The following is a 13,432-nucleotide window of genomic DNA, read 5'->3' as shown; positions in this document are numbered from 1 at the left end:
GGAAGACGATTCCTGAACCGCCGGTTTCGGTTTGAGCCTCAGTTTAAAATGGTTTGAAGGGCTGTTCGAAAAAGAACGGTTCAAGACAGTTTGGATAACGATTTGGAAGTGGTTTAGGGATGGTTTAAAGGTAGCTTAAACAAAAAAAATTAGAGAAAAATTTTATTGATTCAAAATTTAAGTTATATTTGTAAAAATATTTTAATTTTTCTTAGAAATCTTTCAATCAAAATAAAATAAGAAAAAAAAAAAGAAAATAATTTATCTTTAAGAAAAATTTAATAAATAAAGACTTGAACCTGATTAAAAAACTAGAGATAAAATTATTTTTTTTTAAAGAAATTAGCAAAAAGTGTATGAACTTAATTTTGCCTAAATATCCCTTTAGGATTTAGAGGAATAAAAATTTCTAGTTCTATTACTTGCATTTTTTTAAAACTTATATAATAATTGATAATTAAAAAGTATAAAAGAGAAAAAAAATTAAAATAGAGGGTATTGGAAATTTTATTGAGGATTTAAAGTAATAACAAAGTAATTGAGATAGTATTAAAAATTTCAGTAAATATATAAAATAATAAAGTAGAAAAATTGAGAAAGTATTGGAAATTAAAATGAGTGTGAAAAATAATTATTTAGAGAATTTGAGAAAAATTGAAAAAATATTAAAAATTGAAGAAAATGCAAAGAATAATTGTGTAGAGAATTAATGATATATATAAATGATTTAGGAGTGAGTTAACATATTTATTGAATTTTTTTATATTTAAATCACCGGTTTAATTCGGTTTGAAATCGTCGGTTTAATTTGGTTCGGAACCGCCAGTTCACGATACTTTAAAAATATGAATCTGAACCAAACCGCAGAATGACGATTTCGGTCCAGTTCAAAGCCGGTTTAGATTTTGATAAATTTCGGTCCGGTTTTGACCAAACTGATTCCGGTTCGGTTCTGATTCAAAACCGGACCGTGGCCACCCCTAATTCTATGTCATGCAAAATGGGATTTCATCTCACTTGTATTCTTAGTAGCAGTAGAATTCTATTCGAAGTCTATATAAGGAGATTAAAGCCTCCATAATCACATGTTATTTACTCTATAATCTATTCTATATTTTGCTCAATGTGAGTTTGTTTAAGCTAACTCATTTGTACTCTTACCTATTTTGTAAATCTATAATGAAATTGACTGTAGTATTATATATGGGAAAAATTAGTATTATATATGGGAAAAATTAACTCATTTTTAAAAAATAAAAAAGAAATTATAATTTCTATCATATTTGAACATTCAAATTTTTAAATTACCCTTGATATCATTCATTGAAAGACACCAATTTCTGATACATAGCAGTGGAAGTTTCATGGATGAGAGATTTAAATAAAATAAGAGCCAAAACTTGGTCAAAGTAAACGACCATATTAGTCAGAAAAGAACCAAGATGCCATCAACTACACGAACTACACTTGCCCAAAACTAATCTCACAACTTGAATCTTTCTTCCTAATTAACTCTATTAAATTTTTTTATAATATAAAAATTAAGAGAGTCAAGACTGGAATATAAATTTATTAGGTAGATTATATGTTTTCATCAATTAAATTAGGTCAGACTAGGTAATTATATTAAATTTAAATGGCAATGAATTAAAAATTATTGTTAATATACAATTTCTTTTGTTTAATTTTTATTAAAGAAAATTCATCTTGTTTAATTTGATTGTAAAAATATAACAACAACCTGATCAATTTTGTTCCAACTTATAAATTAAATAATAATTTATTTGCTTAATCATCTAGATTAAATAGATAATGATAATTTTTTTTTTAATTTGGACTGAAGTGATAATTGTCAACAAAATTAAAATTAAAGATCAAATTATTATAAATTAAAAATATGATGTGATTATAATTTTTGTTAAATCTCAAGAATATTTTATAAAATATCTTATTAGTTTTTAAAAATTAATTAATTTAAATTTAAAGAATAAAGAAATTTCAAGTTTGAGTTTTTGTATATATTTGTATTATAAAAATTCACACTGCCACAATGAGATTTAACTTAGGTTTTGTTTAGCGTAAATTTTCTATTTGATAGAAGTAAATAAGTTACTTTTTGAAAAGTGAATGAAGTTACTTTCTTGATTTCTCAAAAAATTGAGATAAAATATCAATCAAATAAGTCAAATTTTTACACTTTTTAATATATAATTTAATATTTATTTTTTAAAATTTTATATTTTAAAACCATACTATAAATTTTTGTTAATGATAAAATTCTTATTTAATTATATTAAATACAATTAAAATTTTTATTAAAATTTTGAGTAGTTATACCTATTAAAATTAAATTTAACTTTTATTTATAAAATGATTATCACTTATTTTCCTCCAAAAATTCTTTCATGAAAATGAAAGAATATAATATTTTTAGAATTCAATTGCATTTAAGAAAGATCATATATTATTAGAAATAGTTTGTTTATAATAACTATAACAATAAATATGCCAAAAAATCTTAAATAGTATGGTGATATTCAAGAAGAAATAATAATAATAATAATAATAATAATAATAATATTATTATTATTATTATTATTATTATTATTTCAAATAATTTCTTAATTTATGATTTGTATTTTATTCTTTTTTTTTAGATCTTAAGTTTGTTCTTTTAAAATTGAATTTTTTTTATACTTCTCAGCAATTACAAATATTTATTGTTTAATTTTCTTATATAATATTTTACATTTTTTTAAAAACAATATTTATTTTTTTATATAAATCATTGAAAAGTTATATGGTTAATGTTATGTCTCTTTATTCTAGTCATTTGATTTTCAAACTATATATCCTTTATAGAAATGTTTATTTTTTAAAGCATAATCTATAATTATACACAACAAAAAAAAATTTGAGAAACAATTTATTATTATAAATATAAATATAATTTATTTGTAAAATGAAACATAATAAATAATTAAAAATAATTATATAAATGTAAAAAATATATATAAAATAATTAAATTATTGACATAAGTAGGTAAAAATGTGAGAGATTTTAATAAGTTATATACTTAATGTTCAAAAGAAATTAAAAGTAAATTTATTTTTTAGTGTTAATAAATAACTTATTTAATAGTAACGGATATAAATACTATTTAATTTTAAATTTTAAATTTTGATAAATAATTTATATTATATTTTAAATTAGTTTATGTATACCAATCAAAGAATAAATATATTACAACTTTAAAAGAAGTAAAATGGATAAAACTAGGAAAATGAAGATTTAAATTTTAAAATTAAAAGTAATAAATTAAATTTTAAAGTAATCAATATTTATATCAAGTAGATATTATTTATCAAATCATTAAGTTTTGTGGATTGCAAGATGTGACACATGCAAGTTTTTGAACGCAATAAAATGCAAAATGACTTAATTTAATGAGGTCATTTTTACGCTATTTTTGTGCTTTAATATATATATATATATATATATATATATATATATATATATTATTTTGTTTGGTATGTTATTTTAATTTTTTTACTTGACTTTATATTTAATTTAATGCTTTATAATTATCATGATATATTTCAAATTTTAATTCATTATTTTTTTTTACACATATATACATAATACATAAAAATACATTATTTTTTATGATAAATTTTTCACTGTACAATGAACAACTGCAATTTCAAGCAATTTTGTGGTTGTGGCTCAATTGATCGGTAATTTTGTCTTCTTGCTTTTTTTAATTGGGTTGGGCTGGATATACATACTGAGAAAAGAGTTAACCTTCATCCCGTTACCTCCTTCCTTTCCGCAACTTAGTACCCACTGCCCCTTCCGTCGCGCACGATCAGTGCTTCCTTTCCACATGTTTGGTGCCCATTGGCTTCTTCCTTCTCACTCGCTTAGTGTGAAAAGCGACGTCATTTTTACTTTTGTACGTCATTTTGAGAGGGCGATAGTACCCACACACTCAGTAGCCACTACCCCTTTCCCTTAGCTTTGTTTTTTGACTTTCGTTTCCCATATTTTTCGGTCTTACTACCAGATTTTCGGCTAAAAGGTTGGTGGATGACTTACCTGCTTTTGATTACTTTTCCAGATTACTATCATATTTTGTTTTATTTTTTTAAATTGGTTTACTTTTGTGTTTTTACTATAGATATACAATTATATATATATATATAAATACACACACACACGATCATACGATTTGGTGGATAGAGGACTTTTGAATTACATTTGGTGGATAAATGAGAAAGAGTGAGGGTAGGTGAGATTGTGAGAGGAGTGAGCTCTATGCTCCTTTTTTAACTTTCATTTCTTCTTTGGGAGCTTCAATTTACGAGAACGCTAGCCAGTGGAGGAAGTTTTTGAACAACTAAGAACTTCGCGAGCAGGACTTTCAACTAAAGTTCAATTGAAGATTTTTGGTAGATTGACAAAGCATCACACCACTACAAAAATCAAGAACAATGTAAGTTTTTTTTTTTTTCCCCTAATGCAACATAGCAATCGACTATGGTTGGCAAAAGACATACAAGTAATAATATAAGTGTAGGGATGAGCATTCGGTTCCAACCGAATTGAACCAAACCGAATCAAATCATAAAAATTGAATTACATATTTTAGAAATCGAATTGAATCAAAATAGATGAAAAATTGAATCGAACCGAAATACTCTATTTTGGAAAAAGCATTCAGAGTGGAAAAAACAAATCCATATAGCCGACCCCAAATTTTTGGGATAAAGGCTTAGTTGAGTTGAGTTGAGTTGAGTTGATTCAAACCAATCGGTTTTGATTTTTTTATCATTTTTTAATTTAGACTTGATGTTCAAGTTATTTGATCTGATTTTGATATTGGTTTGAACCTAATAACCATTAATCAACGAAATTAAACAATTTATATATATATATATATATATATATATATATATATATATATATATATATATATATATATATATATATATATAATTACATATAATTCATAAATTCCCCATAAAAATAATTCAATCCAAAAATTAATAAAATTATTCGGTTTGATTAGGTTTAATCAATTTTTTTCTCCTCAAAACTAAACCAAATCAAAATAACTGAAATTTTTATAATATAAAACTAAATCGCACCAAGCTGAATTATCTTAAAAACCGAACCAAATTATCTAATTAAGGCAGTTCAGTTCGGTTTATTCGGTTTGAACCGAATAATGCTCACCCCTATGTAGGTGTAATTACACATTGGTTTTGTTCTAATAAAATTACAATAGAATATCAAACAAACAAAGGCCTAATTAATGCAAGAGAAAGAGGTTGCTAGCTGTTAGATACCCCAACCCCAACAAAAGTTAATAATAGTAATTAGCATAGCAAATGATGTTAGCATTAACATGAAAATCATACTTGTTTGAGTTAGCTATAATAGTTTTTATTTATCATTTTTAGTTGTCGTTTGAAATTTTGCACTGTTCAAAATTTTTTTCTTCTTTGATAAATAGCAAGGAATGAATTGTAATTAGATATTTATATAGTTGAAACTACAAAATCTCTAAGTTCTTGATCCCTTTGTGCTGTGAAAAGCCTCACCCACATAAAATAAAAAATACAAAATTTAACGTGGTTTAACATAAGCCTACTTCACCAATAAATTCACTATCAAAGAAAAAATAATTACACAAAAAAATAATTACACATATTAATTAGTTTTCTTACCCTCAAAATCACTCAAACAAAACTTACGGAATTCAATACACCTCTCCATTTCGTGAGCTCTCTATATATAGGCCATTAAAATATAATCTTTTTAGGACTCTAATTATTAGAATTTATAATTTAAATTCTACTAAACTTCCTAAACTAATTATACTTTATAATTTCAATTGGACTTGGACTTTAATAATTTTCACCTTTAAGTCAAATGGAATTAGTCTTCACAATTTTTGCAAAAGTCAATTTTCTCTTGAGTATTTCCTTGCACTCTTGATTGTTGATATTGCCTCTTGCTTTCACTTGCATTATTTCAATTAATGTGCTTCCTTCTAATTTATAGAGATTTTTTGTATCAATTTTCTCACCCTTTATGAACACAAGAGCACCTCGGCTAACTTTCATGACTCTACCATGAATCAAATACCCATAACCCAAAGAATCTAATTTATCTAAAGAAATTAAGTTTCTTTCAAAATTAGGAACGTATCTCACTTCATCGAACACTTTTACATAATCACCATGCAATTTGATCTTCATTCTTCTAAAACCTTCAACTTTTATCTTGTTCTCATTGGCAAGCTTCACTTTTTCTCCTGCCTTCTCTTAAATCACATCAAACCACTCCTTCTTTGAGCAAATATGGAATGGGCAAACAGAATCCGTTAATCACTCATCTGGTAATAGATCTTTTGCCTTTTTCTTATTATCATCCACATTCAAACATTCACTATCAACACTATCATTTATTGTAATTGCAGCAGTTCCTTCTTTTTCTTTTCCAAGATTCTTCTTGAATTATTTAATCTCTGCAAGATCTTCTTTCATCCTTATACAATGGTATTGAATGTGACCCTTCTCATGATAGTGGTAACATTCTCTATCTTCAATGTTTATCTGTGGTCTTGAGCTTGTTCTATTCCTTCTCCAATTGTTTTCACGTGGATTGCTTATACCACGATTAGAACCAGCAATAAAAGCTTCACTTTCATTGTTACTACCTGTCTTCTTGAACTTGTCATTATCCAAGATAACTACAATAACCTCATCACCTTCAAAATCTCCTTCCCAACTATTAGGGCTATCACCAAGCTTTTATAAGATTGTAGAATAGAGGTTAAAAGCAAGGACTTTATCTTTATCATCTACCTTCACACCAACTCTAGTTAATTGAGTGGTTAATTTATTAAAAATATTAAGGTGATCCCTCACTTTAGTACCTTTATCTGTTTTGAGTTGATACAACTCCTTCAAGTATAAGCGATTTGTGAGTGACTTTGATATGTACAGGCTCTCTAATTTCTTCTACAAAACAACTATCGAAGTCTTCTCCAAGATATTGTACTTCGCATCTGAGGCTAATGTCATTCTAATTGTACTCACAGCCTTTTGTTGAAGCTCTTCCCAATCATCATCTTTCATGCTTGCCGGTTACTTCTCATTCAATACTTTAATTAATTCTTGTTGCACAAGAACATCCTTCATGGTGCTTTGCCACATACTAAAATTAGTTTTCCCATCCAATGGCTCCATTTCAAATTTTGTACTCGCCATCTTTGACATCCCAAACCACAACTCTAATATCACTTATTGTGAAAATCACACCCACACAAAATAAAGAATATAAAATTTAATGTGATTCGGGTATAAGCCTACTTTACCAACAAATTCACTATTAAAGGAAAAATAATTACACACATTACTTGATTTTCTCACCCTCAAAATCACTTAAACAAAACTCACGAAACTCAATACACCTTTCTACTTCGTGAGCTCTCTTTAATTATACTTCCTAATTCCAATTGGACTTAGACTCTAATACTCTGCTATTTCCTTCTAGTTCTTTCTCTGTGTCTTCTTCCTAATCCTTCTCTCTTCTCTCTCTTTCCTCTCATCTTTCCCCAGTATTAAACAATAGTTCAGACCCAAGTTCTAACAGATAATATCTAGCTATATTGGTTGGGAAACCACATGTGATACTTGCACCATACCCATCACAAGGCCATGTTACTCCTCTCATGAAGTTGGGTTACAACCTAGCTGATCAAGAGGTCAAGGTCACATTTGTTAACACAAAGTCCATACATGCAAAGCTCATGTCTGCAGTGCCTAAGAAATTCAAGGGGAAAATCCCAATAAGCCTAGTTTCAATTCCTGAAGGGTTGGAGTCCAACCATGATGGAAAAGATAAATTCCAAGTAATAGAGAGTGCATCAAGTTTTATGCAAAGTCATCTGCAGAATTTCATTGAAAACATAAACCTTTTAAACAATGAGAAGCAAGCAGGTCTTGTCATTGCTGATATATCAGTTGGATGGGCATTGGAAGTAGCCAAGAAAATGGGCATCAAGTAAGTTGCATTTGTACCTTATGGACTAGGAAACTTGGCTATGATACTACATAATCCTATGCTTATTGAGGCAGGAATAATAGAAATTTATGGTAAGAACCTCAAGTTACTTTTCAAACTTGAATGTGTTTATAAAATTATGTTAAGCTTTATCCATTGATGAGCTACTTAATGATATATTGTAGCTCCTTGCCTCCTCATCCCAATTTTATTAGGATACAAACTTTAAGACTTATGAAACTATGTTAGGCTTTAAATTTGCTTATTAGTTATTCTAATTTATCAAGTGATAATTATGTTACTAGGAACAGACTAGCTATAGGCAAATAGAGATGATTTTAAAAACCAGGTCACCCTAAATGGAATGGCAATTCTATAGTGTTGGTGGGTACCTAATTAATTAATATTGAAGCCTACACGCTAGCAAAAAATTTTTTCTGTGAGGAAGATATGGTGTTGATTTTGATAGAAGCACTTGAAATTCTCTGCAGGAATTCTAATGAAAGATGAGTTTATCAGTCAGTCAAATGAAATTCCTGCTTAGAATACAAAAGAACTTGTATGGAGCTTCCCAGGTAATCTAGAGGTGCAGAAATTCTTATTTAAACATTTTATTTGCAACACAATGGAAAATGTTCAAATTTCCAATTGGCTTGTAGTCAATTCATTTTATCAACTTGAGCCATCAGCCTGTGATTCGATTCCCAACATCTTACTGGTTGGTCCATTGTCTATGAGCGATCCTTTGGGAACTTTTGCTAGAAATTTTTTGCCTGAGGACTCAACTTGCTTGAGTTGGCTTGATGAACAACCTCCAAGCTCAGTCATCTATGCTGCATTTGGTAGTTCAATAATATGCAACAAGCAACAATAAATGAATTGGCACTTGGTCTTGAGATGTTAGGCCAATCATTTTTGTAGGTTGTTAGATCAAATTTTACAAATGGAATGCTTGTGGAATACCCAGATGGATTCATAAAGAGGTTAGAAAAGTATGGGAAGATAGTCGAATGGGCTCCTCAAGAGAAGGTGTTGGCTCATCCTTCTACTGCATGCTTCTTTTCTCACTGTGGATGGAATTCAACAATGGAGGGCCTAAACATGGGGGTGCCTTTTCTATGTTGGCCATACTGTGTAGATCAATTCCATAACAGGAGTTACATATGCGAAACTTGGAAGATTGGTCTAAGATTGATCCTAGATGACAATGGAATTGTAACTAGGTATGAAATCAAAACTAAGCTAGGGAAACTTCTCTCTAATAAGGATATACAAGCCAATTCACTGAAGCTTAAGGAAATGGCCAGCAAAAGCAATAGTGAAGGTGGATTTTCTTTCAAGAATTTCATGAGCTTTGTTAAACAGATAAACCAATAGGATGTTTTTGGTTATTTTGGTTTTTGATAAATAAACTTGTATAGTATGTAATTGAAGTATAGTTGAGATAATGATGTATTATAATAAACTTCACAAGACAGATTTATTGATTAATTTCACTTTCAAATGGAAAAGTCACAATAATTTCCTTCTTGCTCCAACATCATATCAAGAAGCCTGCATCTGTCTTCTTCTTTGAATTTTGGAAGTAGGGATGGGTGATTCAAAAGCTTACGGGCTGTCAATCTTTTCACAGGATTCTGTGCAAAGCAATAGTTCTAAAAAATCTTTCCAATCTTTGCATGTGTCTATTCAAAGCCAATTAATTGGAAAAGATCCTCAATTTCTGTATCAATGTCCACGTCTTAGCGAGTGTCCTTCCCTGTTAACATATGTAAAATAATACATCCAAGAGCCCAAATATTGATCAGATGATGCCTCTTGGACCTGAAACTTCACGGCTTCAGGAGGTAGATACAATGAAGTTTCATCAAATTTGCTGATTGGTTAATTTATTCTTGTAGACAGAGATGATTCTCCTTAATTTCAATTAATCTGTACATGGATATATATATATATATATATATATATATATATATATATATATATATATATATATATATATATATATATATATATATATACACAATTGATTCCTATAATTGTGTTCTACTAATTAGAAAGAAATCTTAAATAAGAAATCCTAAATAGGAATACAGAATACAGAATATAAAGAGAAATAATATAGTGATTGACTTTCCATAACACTCCCCCTCAAGTTGGAGCATAGATGTTAATCATGCTCAACTTGTTATAAATGTAGTCAATCCTAGCTCTATTTAGAGCTTTTGTGAAAATATCTCCTAACTGCTCTTCAGTTTTGATGTGTCCTGTTGAGATGATCTGTTGTTGAATCTTTTCACGAACAAAGTGACAATCAATCTCAATATGTTTGGTCCACTCATGAAACACCAGATTAGAAGCAATATGGAGAGCAGCTTGATTATCACACCACAATTTTGCAGGCAGGGAGATCTTAAAACCTGTCTCATCTAGTAATTGAAGTATCCACATTACCTCACATACTGATTGTGCCTTGGCTCTGTATTCTGATTCAACACTAGATCGAGAAACTATACTCTGCTTCTTGATTCTCCAAGATACCAAATTTCCTCCAACAACAATGCAATATCCAGTAGTTGACCTCCTGTCAACCTTAGATCCAGTCCAGTCGGCATCTGAAAAACATTCAACATTCAAATGCCCATGATTACCATATAACAAACCTCTTCCTGGAGCGCCCTTCAGATAACACAGGATTTGTCCCAAGGCTTCCCAATGAGCAACAGTTGGAGAAGACATAAACTAACTTATCACACTAATGGCATAAGCAATGTCAGGACGAGTGACTGTAAGATAGTTCAATTTTCCTACCAATCTCCTGTATCTCTCTGGATCTTCAAACAACTCACTATCCCTGCTAACAGTTGTAAATTTGGAGTCATTAGTGCACTACAAGGCTTATCACCTAATTTTCCTGTCTCTGTTAATAAATCGAGGACATATTTTCTTTGAGACAAGAAAATACCCTTCTTACTTCTCATAGCTTCGATACCCAAGAAATACTTTAACAATCCCAAGTCTTTGGTCTGAAATTAGGTTTGGAGGAAGGTTTTAAGAGATGAAATACCTGCAGAGTCACTCCCAGTGATGACAATGTCATCCACATAGACTACCAGGTGAATTAGACCAGCCTCAGATTGCCTATAAAATACTGAGTGATCACACTTACTCTTTTACATACCAAATTCCTGTACTACTTCACTGAATCTCCCAAACCAGGCCTTAGGACTTTGTTTCAAGCAGTAAAGAGACTTCCGAAGCCGACAAACTTTACCCAACTCTCCCTGAGCAACAAACCCAAGTGGTTGCTCCATATACACCTCCTCCTAAAGATCATCATGAAGGAAAGTATTCTTGATATCCAATTGGTGCAGGGGCCAATCATATGCAGCAGCTAAAGAGATAAACAAGCGAACATATGTAAGTTTAGCTACAGGAGAAAAAGTGTCAGAGTAATCAACTCCATATATCTGAGCATATCCTTTTTCTACAAGGCGTGCTTTTAACCTAGCCACAGAACCATCAGGATTTACCTTTATTGTAAATACCCATTTGCAACCAATAGCTTTCTTACCGGTGCGTAAAGGCAACAGTTCCCATATACCATTGGCATCTAAAGCCTTCATTTTCTCTTTCATAGCAGCACACCAGCCAGGATGAGACAGTGCCTTACCAACAGTATTAGGGATAGGAACATAGTCTAAAGAAGTAACAAAACACCGAGAACAATAAGACAATTGATTATAAGAAATAAAAGAAGAGATAGGGTAAGTACATGAACGTTTACCTTTGTGAAGAGCAATGGGTAAGTCTAGATCAGAATCATGATCAGTATAAGGTACAGGATCTCCCAACGAAGTAGCTGGTGGAGGATCTGAGTCAGGAATCTCCAATTTCCTAGAATAAACATGAATAACGGGAGGTCTAGTAGGTCTAGAGACAGAAGGAACAGACTGTGGGAGAGGACTAGACATTTGTTGGACAGTATATATTAAGAGATCATCCTCCTCATCCTGGCTCTCATACACAGATGATTGAGGAAAAAATGGAGTGGACTCAAAAAATGTGACATCTGCAAAAACAAGATAACGATTAAGAGTAGGAGAGAAACAGCGGTACCCTTTTTGCAGCCAGGAGTACCCAAAGAAGACACATTTGAGAGACTTTGGATCCAATTTAGTAACCTGTGGACTAACATCACGCACAAAATAAGTACAACAAAAAATATAGGGTTTAATAGGGAATAAAGATTCTGTAGAAAATAAAACAGTACAAGGAATATCCCCATAAGGACAGAAGACAGCATACGATTGATTAAAAAACATGCCGTAGAAACTTCATCCGCCCAAAAGTGTTTAGGAACTTTCATCTGAAAAAGAAGAGCACGAGTTATCTCAAGAAGATGCTGATTTTTTCTTTCAGCCACGCCATTTTGGGATGAGCTATCCACACAGGAAGACTGATGAAGAATGTCATTTTGTGTCATATAAGACTGAAATTATACTGAAAAGTACTCTTTGGTATTGTCACTTCTTAATATGCGCACATAAATATTAAATTGAGTTTTGATTTCATTACAAAAGGTAAAAAAGATAGAAAACAACTCAAAATGATTCTTCATTAAATATAACCAGGTAACACAAGAGTAATAATTAATAAAAGTAACAAAATAACGAAATCAAGTTTTAGAAGTAACAGAACAAGGACCCCAAACATCATAATGAACTAACTCAAAAGGAGATGAAGCTCGTTTATTGACTCTAGACACAGAAGGCAAATAATGATGTTTTGCAAACTGACACGACTCACATTCTAGTACTAATAAAGACTAAAATTGAGGACACGGCTTCTTCATGGTAGACAAAGAAGGATGGCCCAATCTACAATGAGCTTCAAGAGGTGTTAAGGTACTGGAGCAAACAAGTGACCGCGGTACATGATTTTCCAGAATGTAAAGATCACCTGACTCATGTCCTCTACCAATAATCTACTTCGTCGTAAGATCCTGAAACAAACACTGGTCAGGAAAAAAGGAAACAATTTAATTTAAGGTACAAGTAAGTTTACTAACAGAAAGTAGATTAAAAGAGAATTTTGGTAGATACAAAACAGATGACAAAGAAATTGACAAAGTCGGGTTCGCAGTTCCAGAATCCATGACACAAGAAGTAGAACCATTAGCTAAAGTAACAGTAGAGGAAGCGAGATTAGACTAAAAAGTAGATAGAAAACTAGAATTACCTGTCATGTGATCTGTCGCACCAGAATCAATAACCCATTTGGATGAGAAAGACACAAGGCATGTAGTGGATTTACCTGACTCAGCGATTGCAGTGACAGGGGAACTGGTAGGCT

At 30.6% G+C, this 13,432-nt stretch overlaps 1 pseudogene; it reads left to right on the top strand.

The window, feature by feature from the left end:
- The first annotated feature begins 7,147 nt into the window (after positions 1-7,147).
- LOC110639889 (UDP-glycosyltransferase 83A1-like) lies at positions 7,148-9,266 on the top strand (annotated as a pseudogene).
- The last annotated feature ends 4,166 nt before the right edge of the window (positions 9,267-13,432 follow it).

Source organism: Hevea brasiliensis, chromosome 1 (genome assembly GCF_030052815.1).
Source record: "Hevea brasiliensis isolate MT/VB/25A 57/8 chromosome 1, ASM3005281v1, whole genome shotgun sequence".
Classification (NCBI taxonomy): domain Eukaryota; kingdom Viridiplantae; phylum Streptophyta; class Magnoliopsida; order Malpighiales; family Euphorbiaceae; genus Hevea; species Hevea brasiliensis.
This window is presented reverse-complemented; position numbering and strand designations above follow the sequence as displayed.